The sequence below is a fragment of the Alosa sapidissima genome, chromosome 12 (genome assembly GCF_018492685.1).
Source record: "Alosa sapidissima isolate fAloSap1 chromosome 12, fAloSap1.pri, whole genome shotgun sequence".
NCBI lineage: Eukaryota > Metazoa > Chordata > Actinopteri > Clupeiformes > Clupeidae > Alosa > Alosa sapidissima.
Window position 1 is genome coordinate 18,504,396 of NC_055968.1, and position 13,365 is coordinate 18,517,760.

The 13,365-nt window shown below is 38.1% G+C and overlaps 1 long non-coding RNA gene across 1 annotated transcript; it reads left to right on the forward strand.

The window, feature by feature from the left end:
* Nucleotides 1-358: 358 nt before the first annotated feature.
* LOC121678261 lies at nucleotides 359-12,774 on the forward strand. Its single transcript, XR_006021201.1, has 3 exons — nucleotides 359-488; nucleotides 8,640-8,644; nucleotides 12,741-12,774. It is a non-coding gene; the product is annotated as an uncharacterized LOC121678261 (long non-coding RNA).
* Nucleotides 12,775-13,365: the final 591 nt, after the last annotated feature.

Sequence of the window (13,365 nt, forward strand, 5' to 3'; positions counted from 1 at the left end):
GCAAAGTGACAATGCAATCCTAAAATCAATTTGAATAATTTTGGTTAAAAAATAGAATAAACATGGATTGAATTGCATTCCATTTTGCCATGGTACTTCAGTCTCAAAATTCAAATGGCAATTAATTTTGCATTTCAATTTTCAATATTCAGTTTCATAATTTAACTGTCAATTCGTTTTGCAATTTTTTTAACTGTCAATTCGTTTTGCAATTTAACGTAGGATTGCATTTTGAAAACATATTTGGCAAAACTGACAATGCCAGCCTGAAAACAATTTGGATTATTTTGGGCAAAACGTTTTGCCATCGTTTTGAGGCATTTTATTCAAATGGAAAAGAAATAGCGCCCCCCGTGATTGCATTGCACTTTGCCACGCTCTTTGTGTTGCAAAATTCAAATGGCAATTCGATCTGCAATCTGTCAAGTCACTCGTCAAGGCGGGAACTAGGCTACGTCACTTCCGTGTTTACGTCTTACCCAGTTAGCGTTTGCTATAGACGAGGAGGAGTTTGCAGCTGCACTAAGGTCTCTGGCCGACAGACCCGGCTGTAGAGTACAGTGACAGAGGGGGCATTTGCGATTTTCAAGGGGGCACATTTTTTAACCGTGACCACGAGTAGGCCTAGTGTCCGTGTGTGTTCTTTACATTAATACACAGGATTAGATGTTAAAATCCCTTGTGCCAAAATCCAAGGTAAAAACACATTCAGAAGCCCCTGCTCAAGTTTAACTTTAAAAAGCACACTACCCACAACTACCAACAAATGGTCACAAACACAATACGAATAGCCCATCCAACAGCAGTAGATAGTATGCGGCATGTCATTGGGGTTATCAAGTGGGCACCCTCATTCACCGATGTTTCGTGAGTTAGGTCCACGACACCTCATGAAGGCTTAACAGTGAAACCAGCGTCCTGGAGACACTCCCCTCCATGCTGCCACCATATTACCACATTGAAATATCCAATACCCAAAATACTCTTAACCAGCCCAGGCATGGTCAAGGTTGGCTAGGTTGGTCCGTCCCGTTGATGTGGACTGAACCATAGCCATAAAAACCCAGGCCAACCAACCATCAACCTAGGCACAGCCCATCACAAACACAAAACAAATTAGCCAGTTAGCTTAGCCAGTTAGCTTAGGCCCCATCACAAACACAAAACAAATTAGCCAGTTAGCTTACGCCCCATGCTGCCACCATATTACCACAACAAACATCCAAATACCCTTAACCAACCTAGGCATGGTCTAAGTTGGCTAGGTTGGTCCGTCCTTTTGATGCGGACTGAACCATAAACCATAAAAAACCTTAGCCAAGTACCATCAACCTAGGCACAGTCCATCACAAACACAAAACAAATGAGGCTCTTATGTTGCTGCTGATAACTTTGCCTGTCTAACCAGCTGCATCATTACCCCCCTCCCCCCAGCAATCACCCCCAGCAATCAGTAGCCTACAAATAAGCATCGTATACAACAATTGACCGTTCGTAAAACCCCGCCCATCAAACGCAAATGAGCCAATGGCAGTCCAGGAGCGCCGTGCAGTAAGACATGGCCCGTCAACTTCACCTTACGGCTCCATAGAAATGTATTGGGAGCCTTGATATTTGTCCGGTTTTATGGGATTTTATAGTGATATGAGTTGAAAAGGACAGTCAAATGACGACATATGTGGGATTAACACAACACTGATACACAGAAAAATGCTTTTCAATCTTGATTACGTTTTCTGTAATTATGTTAAATTAGATGAAATTCTCTCGTCCCAGCTCTCCACTATTTTAAAGCAAAGGGTTACTCCTTAGCAAACCATAACGAAACAGTGCTCAATGTAAGTACAGTAAGCACAGTCAACTCAAAGTAAGTAAGATAAATAAGGATGTTAATTGTTTTCAGCATTGCCAGCATTGTATATAAAATGATTGTCACTTGGAGGAGACTTGTAGATAACTAACGTTAGCATAGTTAGCTAACCGCTGCTAATAACGTGCTAGCTTCGTCACGTCAGAGAAGCATGGGCCTGTGCCACTGATCTTTATAGACAGTGTTGGGCAAGTTACTTCAAAAGCGTAATGCATTATTTATTACTTGTTACTGTCATCTCAAAGTAATTTGTTACATTACAATATTACTGTCTTTGAATTGTAAGGCATTACACTACGTTTACATTACTTTCACCAAAATAACAGGAAATATGGATTTGGTGTTCTCAATAGATCTTCATGTGTTCAATGCAGCTCATTACACGGCAGGAGGTGATGTGGTATGGCATAATGACTGAGCTAAGCTTAAGGCTAACAAAAGAACAATATAATGGTTGCAGTTATGGCTCATGGGACAATGTAGGCCCCAAAGGTCACTCACAACTTAATATAGTAAAATATAGCCATAGTGAAATTGTATGTTAACTTTAAATGGTTCTCATCATTGCTGGTTGCCTTTCCTTCCACTTACAGTGGTGTAGACTTGCAAATAGTTTGAGAATAATGGCTATGATCTTTGTCTGTAAAAGCAACATTTTAGTTATTCTCACTGCTTGAAATGAGAAGTATAGCCTAACCATGTTAGATCTGTTGAATGAATGGCAGAGGTAACTCAATCTCAAAAAAAAAATCTCAATTAACTCAAAAATCTCAATTACCTCACTTCCGGTGGGCGTGGCTAATGGCATGTTAATACAAAAGTTGATTGTTTTTGGGAGTTACATACACCCACAAAATTTGGTGTGTGTATCTAAAACTATATGCCAACCACAAGTCACAGTGACATAAGGGGGCGCTATGGAGTTCCGGACGCCCGGTGCCAAGGCTTTTCCCCTGTGTATTCACGGTACCTCTTGACGTGTGTGCCAAATTTCATGCGTTTTCACCGATGGGAAGCACCTCTTTTGGCATCACAATTCATCACATTTTAGTCCGCACAAAATCCCAAATACCTCACTTCCTGTTGGACGTGGCTAATGCATTGTACATACGAAAGTTGTTCATCTTGGGGAGATACACACACCTACCAAATTTGGTGTGTCTAGCTGAAAGTATGTGCCAACCACTGGATCAATCACCTAAGGGGGCGCTACTGAGTCCCTGGGCCACGCCCGGGGCCAAGCCTTTATGCCTGTGTAGCCATTGTGATACCAGATGTGTGTGCCAAATTCCAAGACTTTTCATCCATGCTAACCTCCTCAAAAATAGCAAAAAGGTGAACAAATAATAATAATAATAATAAATATAACCGCAAGCGGTGATTTACGGGGTCCGAGCAAAACGAACATGAGGTAGCATAGCTTTTTAGTTTTACATATGCTTTGATTGTTTGGGCCCAATTGTTCATAAGAAACGCGATTGGATTCCGTTTATCGGATTTCAGTTACCGGATTGGATCAAATCTTGAAAACGGCTTGTTCAAAGGGAAACAAGGATCCTGAAATTGGATTAGATCACATAATCTATTCTTGATTTTGATCTGGATAAAACCTTCACTTTGTGTTGTTCAAAACTTTTTGAGTTGGATTGGAATAAATTTGATGCATAAAATTAGGATTACCCTGTGCTGTAACGTTATAGTGTGCTAACCTCCACAACCTAATAGAATTCTAACAATACCCTATTCTAGTGTGCTAACCTCCACAACCCAACAGTATTCTAACAGTAGTATTCTAGTGCGCTAATCTCCACAACTCAATAGTATTCTAACAATACTCTATTCTACAGGACTATGCTATCTGTTAATGGAAGGCAGTCTTTCCCACAGAATGGAATTGTATTTGTGGTGGTAGGTGAAGGGGGGTGGGGGTGGGTTCTGTGTTGGAGTCAATAAGATTAACAGCCTATAATTATGCAGTTATACTTGCCTTGCACGACAAGTCCTGACAAGTAGCTGTAACGTTATAGTGTGCTAACCTCCACAACCCAACAGTATTCTTAACAGTATTCTATTCTATTATGCTAACCTCCACAACCCAGCTGAAGGAACTGTAGGGGGCGATGTGGGTCGAGGTAGAGTGAGTGTGTGGCGAGCAGGCAGAGCCTCGGTCAGAAGGCTCAATGGTATGAAGTGATGACACGGAGATGGCAGGTTTCGGTGCAACACAAGTGAACTTTATTTGAGTTTCAATTCATCTGTTCTTTTGTTCTTTACTTGTATGTGTGCTGCATCAAAGAGGAAAAACAGAAAATGGAGTAATCAGTGAAATGGGGTAAATCAGTACAGATCCCAACTCACAAACAAACCAATTGACATTTGAACAATAAACTGAAATCATATGGCTATATAAGGTACAACTAAACAATACTTGACATCCCAAGTCAACCAACATCACCTAACCAACAAACAAAGACCTTAACTTTACACATGATGGCAGAGCTACTCTACAAACTGATAAACATCACAAAAGTCATAGTGAGGGGCATTAAAGTGATGACTTACGTTAACTCAAAGACGCACACAAAGCAGGACACACTGGAGTGCTGGGTTGAGATGAACAAAAGAGTGAACTGAGGGCGAGCAAACAATTTATCCTGGTCTGAGCCCCTGCTCCGGAGCTACAGGGTTTCCCAGCAGGTAAACTGGGTGTGGTTAGGTTAGATCCTGCAATTTCTCCACAGCACTTTCACCACAAGCCCTCCTTACACTGACAGACTTTGGAAAGATTTGCAAAGATTTGGAAAAGATTTTTGAAAGACTACAGTCTCAGACCCTCACACATCTAAAGACAAGTAGTAGAGTTTTAAGTCACAGACTATGATTTTGCAATGACTAGGGATCTTGCAGGGTCACTATTTACAAGACTGCAACACGATTCCTTTAAATTATTACCCATCGTGCAATAGATAAACAGGAACTGAAAATTATAGCCTACTAAACTCAAAGTCATATTTTCGTGTTTCTGCAGCATTGTTTCATGCGTGACATCCTTAACCGATACAGAGTTGTTCTGTCAAGTGGAACAACACACTTGCCGACTAAATATGTATAAGAAATGACAAATATTATAAGAATAACAAATAATTATAGGCTACAGCTGCGTCGGAGTCAATAAGAAAAACAGCCTATAATTATACAGTTACATTACAAGTCCATATTGACAAGTAGCTGTAATGTAATAGTGTGTTAACCTCCACAACCCAACAGCATTCTATTGTAGTATGCTAACATCCACAACCCAACAGTATTCTAACATTAATGCTTCAAGTGGGATTTGAACTCTCAACCTAAGGATCACCAGTACAAGGCATTATCTCACTGAGCCACTGTCAATCCTACATGTTGGCCAGTCACATTCACATGGTGAAAATGTGTATTGGTAAACACACAACAAGAACAACTCTAAGCATACATTTGACAATAAAATGAAGGGCTTTCCTAAAAGAGTACACCTGAAAACTTTTTGAAATTCTGGGGCAATAAGACATTTGTAGAGAAGAATACTAATGGATGAAATATAAATATGATAGACTTTATGATGAAGGAAAAATAGTAAACAAAGAAGTTCCCCTGAATGTCATAGAGTGTCTCGGCATTGTGATTCTTGACAACTGATGAGTGTGAATGTTGATTGGCTGATGTCATTCAGGTGCTGTTCAATGGTGTGAATCTTCAATAACCAATAGCATGTGCAGCTTGATCCTGAAGTTCTAATGGGGATTCAAACACTCAACCTAAGAAACACCAGTACAAGGCATTATCCCACTGAGCCACTAACAATCATACACATTGGGCAGTCACATTCACATGTGAAAATGTGTGTTGGTAAACACACAAGAAAAACTCCAAGCATACATTTGACAATAAAATGAAGGGCTTTCCTGAAAGAGTACACCTGAAATCTTTTTGAAATTCTGGGGCAATTAGACATTTGTAGAGAAGAACACTAATGGATGAAATATAAATATGATAGACTTAATGATGAAGGAAAAATAATGAACAAAGAAGTTCCCCTAAATGTCAGAGTGTCTTGTGTTCTGATTCTTGGCAACTAATGACTGTGTATGTTGATTGCCTGATGTCATTCAGGTGCTGTTCAATCTTCAATAACCAATAGCATGTGCAGCTTGATCCTGAAGTTCTAATGGGGATTCGAACACTCAACCTAAGAAACACCAGTACAAGGCATTATCCCACTGAGCCACTAACAATCATACACATTGGGCAGTCACATTCACATGTGAAAATGTGTGTTGGTAAACACACAAGAAAAACTCCAAGCATACATTTGACAATAAAATGAAGGGCTTTCCTGAAAGAGTACACCTGAAATCTTTTTGAAATTCTGGGGCAATTAGACATTTGTAGAGAAGAACACTAATGGATGAAATATAAATATGATAGACTTAACGATGAAGGAAAAATAATGAACAAAGAAGTTCCCCTAAATGTCAGAGTGTCTCGGCGTTCTGATTCTTGGCAACTAATGACTGTGTATGTTGATTGCCTGATGTCATTCAGGTGCTGTTCAATGGTGTGAATCTTCAATAACCAATAGCATGTGCAGCTTGATCCTGAAGTTCTAATGGGGATTCAAACACTCAACCTAAGAAACACAAGTACAAGGCATTATCCCACTGAGCCACTAACAATCATACACATTGGGCAGTCACATTCACATGTGAAAATGTGTGTTGGTAAACACACAAGAAAAACTCCAAGCATACATTTGACAATAAAATGAAGGGCTTTCCTGAAAGAGTACACCTGAAATCTTTTTGAAATTCTGGGGCAATTAGACATTTGTAGAGAAGAACACTAATGGATGAAATATAAATATGATAGACTTAACGATGAAGGAAAAATAATGAACAAAGAAGTTCCCCTAAATGTCAGAGTGTCTCGGCGTTCTGATTCTTGGCAACTAATGACTGTGTATGTTGATTGCCTGATGTCATTCAGGTGCTGTTCAATGGTGTGAATCTTCAATAACCAATAGCATGTGCAGCTTGATCCTGAAGTTCTAATGGGGATTCGAACACTCGACCTAAGAAACACCAGTACAAGGCATTATCCCACTGAGCCACTAACAATCATACACATTGGGCAGTCACATTCACATGTGAAAATGTGTGTTGGTAAACACAAGAAAAACTCCAAGCATACATTTGACAATAAAATGAAGAGCTTTCCTGAAAGAGTACACCTGAAATCTTTTTGAAATTCTGGGGCAATTAGACATTTGTAGAGAAGAACACTAATGGATGAAATATAAATATGATAGACTTAATGATGAAGGAAAAATAATGAACAAAGAAGTTCCCCTAAATGTCAGAATGTCTCGGCGTTCTGATTCTTGGCAACTAATGACTGTGTATGTTGATTGCCTGATGTCATTCAGGTGCTGTTCAATCTTCAATAACCAATAGCATGTGCAGCTTGATCCTGAAGTTCTAATGGGGATTCGAACACTCAACCTAAGAAACACCAGTACAAGGCATTATCCCACTGAGCCACTAACAATCATACACATTGGGCAGTCACATTCACATGTGAAAATGTGTGTTGGTAAACACAAGAAAAACTCCAAGCATACATTTGACAATAAAATGAAGGGCTTTCCTGAAAGAGTACACCTGAAATCTTTTTGAAATTCTGGGGCAATTAGACATTTGTAGAGAAGAACACTAATGGATGAAATATAAATATGATAGACTTAATGATGAAGGAAAAATAATGAACAAATAAGTTCCCCTAAATGTCAGAGTGTCTCGGCGTTCTGATTCTTGGCAACTAAAGACTGTGTATGTTGATTGCCTGATGTCATTCAGGTGCTGTTCAATGGTGTGAATCTTCAATAACCAATAGTATTCGAGCTAGAGCCTAAAGCACTACCAGAGATTTGAACTCTCAACCTAACAAACATCAGCACTAGGCATTATCCCACTGAGCCACTGACAATCCTACATATTTGGCAGTCACATTCACATGGTGAAAAGGTGTGTTGGCAAACACACAACATCAAGAAAATTCCTAGCATACATTTGACAATAGAATTAAGGGCTTTATAAAAAAAGAGTACAGATCTGAAAATGTGCACTGTTAATGGTATCCACATAATGATGGTTGTATGGTTGTTCACCAAGGGAAAAAAAATACTCATATAGGAATATAGGTGATATAGGAGAAATGGGCTGAGTGGTCGAACTTTATTGGTCTTTATCTCTGAAATGGAAAAACATATCCAAATTCTTTTGATAACTTTTGTGAGGCTTTGTCTAAACATTGTCTGTGAGAATTTTGGTGAAGATTTGATAATTTTTGAAGTATGTGAAACTTTTTATGATGTTTGGCTTTTCTCTGAAATTGTGGCAAAAGTAAACATTTTTAGAGCATAAGACCAGGGTGAAAAAGATGCATCTGAATGTAGAGATTAATATCATGAAAGAATTTTGAGTCTAGGTCAATCTGGTAAGGAGAAATAAGCATTTTTGACAAGAGCGCCACCTTTGGGTGCAGTACCTCAAATTTTGGGTTATGGGTAGTGGGGGGTACTGGTAACAATACTTGAAAATGTGAAGTTTCTAGGACTTACGGTTTATAGGAATATAGGTGATCTAGGAAAAATGGCCTAAGTGGTCTAACTTTATTGGCCTATATCTCTGAAATGGAACAAAATATCAAAATTCTGATCCATAACTTTTGTGAGGCTTGGTCTAAACATTGTCTGTGAGAATTTTGGTGAAGATTTGATTATTTTTGAAGAGTGTGAAACTTTTTATAATGTTTGGCTTTTCCATGAAATTGTGTCAAAAATAAACATTTTTAGACCATAAGACCAGGGCCAAAAAGATGCATCTGAGTTTAGAGATTAATATTATGAAAGAATTTTGAGTCTAGGTCAATCTGGTAAGGAGAAATTAGCATAATTAACTTTTTTTTCCAACAGCGCCACCTTTGGGTGCAGTACCCCAAATTTTGGGTTATGGGCAGAGGGGGGTACTGGTAACCATACCTGAAAATTTGAAGAGTTTTGGAGTTACGGTTTAGGCAGCAGTATGACTTTTACAGAATTTTGGCTTAAAATGAACGGTACAGAAACAATAGGGGTCCTGCAGCTACGCTGCTCGGACCCCTAATAATAATAATAAATAAATAAATAATAATCCTTTCAAAAACAATAGGGCTTCGCACCTCTCGGTGCTCGGGCCCTAATTAGTGATATAAATAATATAAATATAAATATTTATATGAATAAATAGCAATACATGGTCAAATAGAACCATAAATAAATTTAGTGATATAAATATAATATATAAAATATTTATATGAATATATGAATTTTATATATTTTATAAAAGTTTCAATGCTTTCAATGATGTTTGAACCATCCCTTTAATTTAATATCACTGCCCCTTTAAGACCCTGTCCAAGCTAGACTATGCACAAGCTAGTTTTGAACACAAACAGCAGACGCTAATGGAAAATCAATACGATAGACACGAAATCCAGACACCTTGAATTAAGCTCCAAATACATCTCTAATATTGTTCATCAAGAATCAACTCAGTAACATCTTAGCAGTGGTTTTGATGAAGGTGTTTTGAAGACGGTTTTGACCAGGTTTTTTTTTTGCTTGACGAGCTTGACGACGGATCGGACCCTTGATGATTCAGCGTATTGCGAGACAGCATATGAAATGAGAGATATTTCAAGTGGACACTAGATGGCGAGCCTACCCAAGGAAATCTAATGGCAAGGACTGAAACACCACATTCGGAAACGGTTTGACCTGAACAAATTGAACTGAGCTATTCTTTGATTCACACTGGATATTGACTGAACTTTTGAACAAATCAAATTGGACGGATCCTCTGAACTGACATTATTTAAAGTGTTGCAACACAGTTATTTAAAGATATTGAATAGATTGTGAATGGGTGAATGTATTAATGTGGATTGGTTAATGTGTATTTTTTTCTTTTATGTTTTCCTGTTAAAGTGAAACTGAAAAGTGAAGCAATTGCACAAACAAAAGAAACATTTAAAATATTTCATTTATACCTGCAAAGAAAGAGTTAGATTCTGTAAAGTGAAACAATCACACTAACTTAAGGACACTAAAAATGTTACCCTAAAGAAAGAAGACTTATAACTTGAAAGAAAACTCAGTGTTTCCCACAGAATTACATTTTATTTGTGGTGGTAGGTTTGCAGAATTAACTTGAATGCAACAGTTTTTAACTAATTAGCGCAGCGTGGTTACGATGCTAACTAGATTTAAGCACAATTTAGTACAACCAGGAAAATCATTGTGTGGTGGTCAATGTTGATATTGTGGTGGGCTGCCACAGATAAGTCAATGTATGGGAAACACTGAAACTAGAAATAAATAGAAACAAATAGCTCAAAAATAGCTAAAGCAACTGTTCTAAAAAGCTATTTAGAATTGAAAAGACCGGTCTAAAAAGAAAAACTAACCAGAACAAACCCATATTTAAACCCATTTAAACTTATTTAAACAAGAAAAGATTAAACTTAAAGGATTTGAAAGTATTTATTACACATCTTGTACTGTAAATATTTATTGATCTATTTATTGACCTACATCTCGTACTGTAAATATTTATTGATCTATTTATTGACCTACATCTTGTACTGTAATTATTTATTGATCTATTTATTGACCTACATCTTGTACTGTAAATATTTATTGATATATTCATTGATAAGCTTATATTCATTCAGCCGGCTACGTTGTCATGAGTGGATCTGTAGATGAGCGACTCCTCGTCAAGGTGAAAAGCAAATCCACAACAAAAACCATGCTTTCACTTCTGAAATAACATATGTTCTGCACGCATAGCCTACTTTAAAATGCAATTAGGTCGCGAAGACAGTCCGAAGCATTGCAAGCTCTGTATGGAGCTGCTTGAGTAGGCTAGCCTACCTGGGTTAGTCGGATCAGCCGGGCGGGCCGGTTACGTTATGTTGTTATGAATGCGAGTCAGCCGAATCAGCCGGCTACGTTGTCATGAGTGGTAGGCCTGTCAAACTCGATTCCTTTTAAGGATCCGGGTTATTCTGAGTCACTCACTAAACTGATCCAGGTTGAACGAGTCACTTGAGTCAGTATTGCTAAATTGCAAGGAAATTCAGTCCTACTTCAAGCAGTGCAGTGGGGTGCTTCATTTTTAAGTGCCTTCTCATGTTGGATGTGGATCCTCCATGATTTGAAATCAGGTTTTTGCAGTACTTGCATTTAGCCTTTAGAGTTTTGCTCTCCTGGTCGAAGTGCATCCACACATTGTTCATCTTTCTGGTGCTCATGTTGAGAAACCTCTTGAAATTAACCTCCAAATTGTCTTGACACCACTCTCACTTTTCTTGTCACTTCTCTTTGAGGTGTTTTTAGACTTGGGGGTTGGGGACAATAGGTGGGGGATGGGGACTACCCCTTTACCTCCCAATCAGATAAGCCTGTTACTGGGGTAAGGCAAGGGGGCCGGTCAAGTACATTACCGCGGCAACTTCACTCATGTAGCTTTCCGTGCAGCCACAGGGCAGAGGGTCAAACAGCCAGATATATTACAAAAGAGAAGGGGGAAGGGCTTTATGACACTACCTGAAAACACGTTGTCAAGTAAGTCTAAAGAAACCTATTTGAATTAATTGATCCTATTGACAGAGAGGGTAGCCTATATTATAATAATTAATTATTTGTTGTTGTTTTGTTAACAATAGAAAAGTTTGCCTAGGTCTAATGCTACTCTGCTAAAATGTTTATTACCACTACTATATACTAATAGTAGGCTACTAGGAATCTATTCTAATAACGTATTAATAGGCTGCTAATACTATGCTACAACTAATGTTATTAATAATAGCTATAGCCTGTTAGGTAGCCTAATATAATATAATATAATATAAAATAGCCTAATATAATAGCATCAAAACCTCCACCCACTCACGGGAAAGAAAGCAGTTTGAGCCAGACAGTGTATTTATTGTCTTAACCTAGTGTAGCCTAAGCAATTGACTTTCAATGTAGGCTAGACATAGAAACAGGAACATAGAAATGCCCTGCAGTGAATAAATTATTATTATTATTATTACTACTACTACTATTATTCTCATTAGGCCTATTATTATTATCACCTTGACACGAGTAGAAACTATGCTATTGGCTCGTCTACAGATCTACTCATGACAACGTAGCCGGCTGATTCGACTGACTCGCACTCTGATAATGCACGTAACCGGCCCAGCTTATCCGACTGACCCGGGTAGCCTACTCAAGCAGCTCCAAGCAGAGCCTGCAATGTTTCGGACTGTCTTCGCGACCTAATTGCATTTTAAAGTAGGCTATGCCTACGTGCAGAACATTGTATGTTATTTCAGAAGTGAAAGAATGGCTTTTGTTGTGGATTTGCTTTTCACCTTGACGAGGAGTAACCATAGACAGTAAAAGAAAGGGAGTTACTCGCTTGTCTACAGAATGCTAACTGGGTAAGACGTAAACACGGAAGTGACGTAGTCTAGTTCCCGCCTTGACGAGTGACTTGACAGATTACAGATCGAATTGCCATTTGAATTTTGCAACACAAAGAGAGTGGGGAAAAAAGTACAATGCAATCACGGGAGGCGCTATTTCTTTTCCATTTGAATAAAATGCCTCAAAACGATGGCAAAACGTTTTGCCCAAAATAATCCAAATTGTTTTCAGGCTGGCATTGTCAGTTTTGCCAAATATGTTTTCAAAATGCAATACATTGCACTTTGAATATTAAATTGCAAAACGAATTGACAGTTAAATTATGAAACTGAATATTGAAAATTGAAATGCAAAATGAATTTTGAGACTGAAGTACCATGGCAAAATGGAATGCAATTCAATCCATGTTTATTCTATTTTTTAACCAAAATTATTCAAATTGATTTTAGGATTGCATTGTCACTTTGCAGATTAAAATACAATTTGTTGGAAATTATTGCAAATTGCAATATAAAATTACGAATGGGCAATTGCATAATGTAATGTCTTTTTGAATTGCAGATTGCATTCTAATTTGAATTAAGCTACACATATGCTTCCATAGTTTTCCCCTACATGTATTTGATATTTTATTTATTTACCTAAGCTATATGTTAAACATGTGTCTGTGTTAGTGAATGCTCTCCTTACAGCCTTTTACAAGCAGGATGTGGTGGTCCTAAGGATAGGCTATATTGTTGAGAGAATGCTGACCAGCTGTAGAGACATAAGGAAGTGGTTTAGCTGTCCCACAGAGAAAGGAGGAGGGTGTACTACCAGCCAGAGGTGATGTTTAAAGCACAAATAGAAAGATTCAAGGTCAGAACATTTCAAAAATATAAATAAATATATTATGTACACTGTCCAGTTACGGCGTCAACTTCTTGAGAAAAAAAAAACT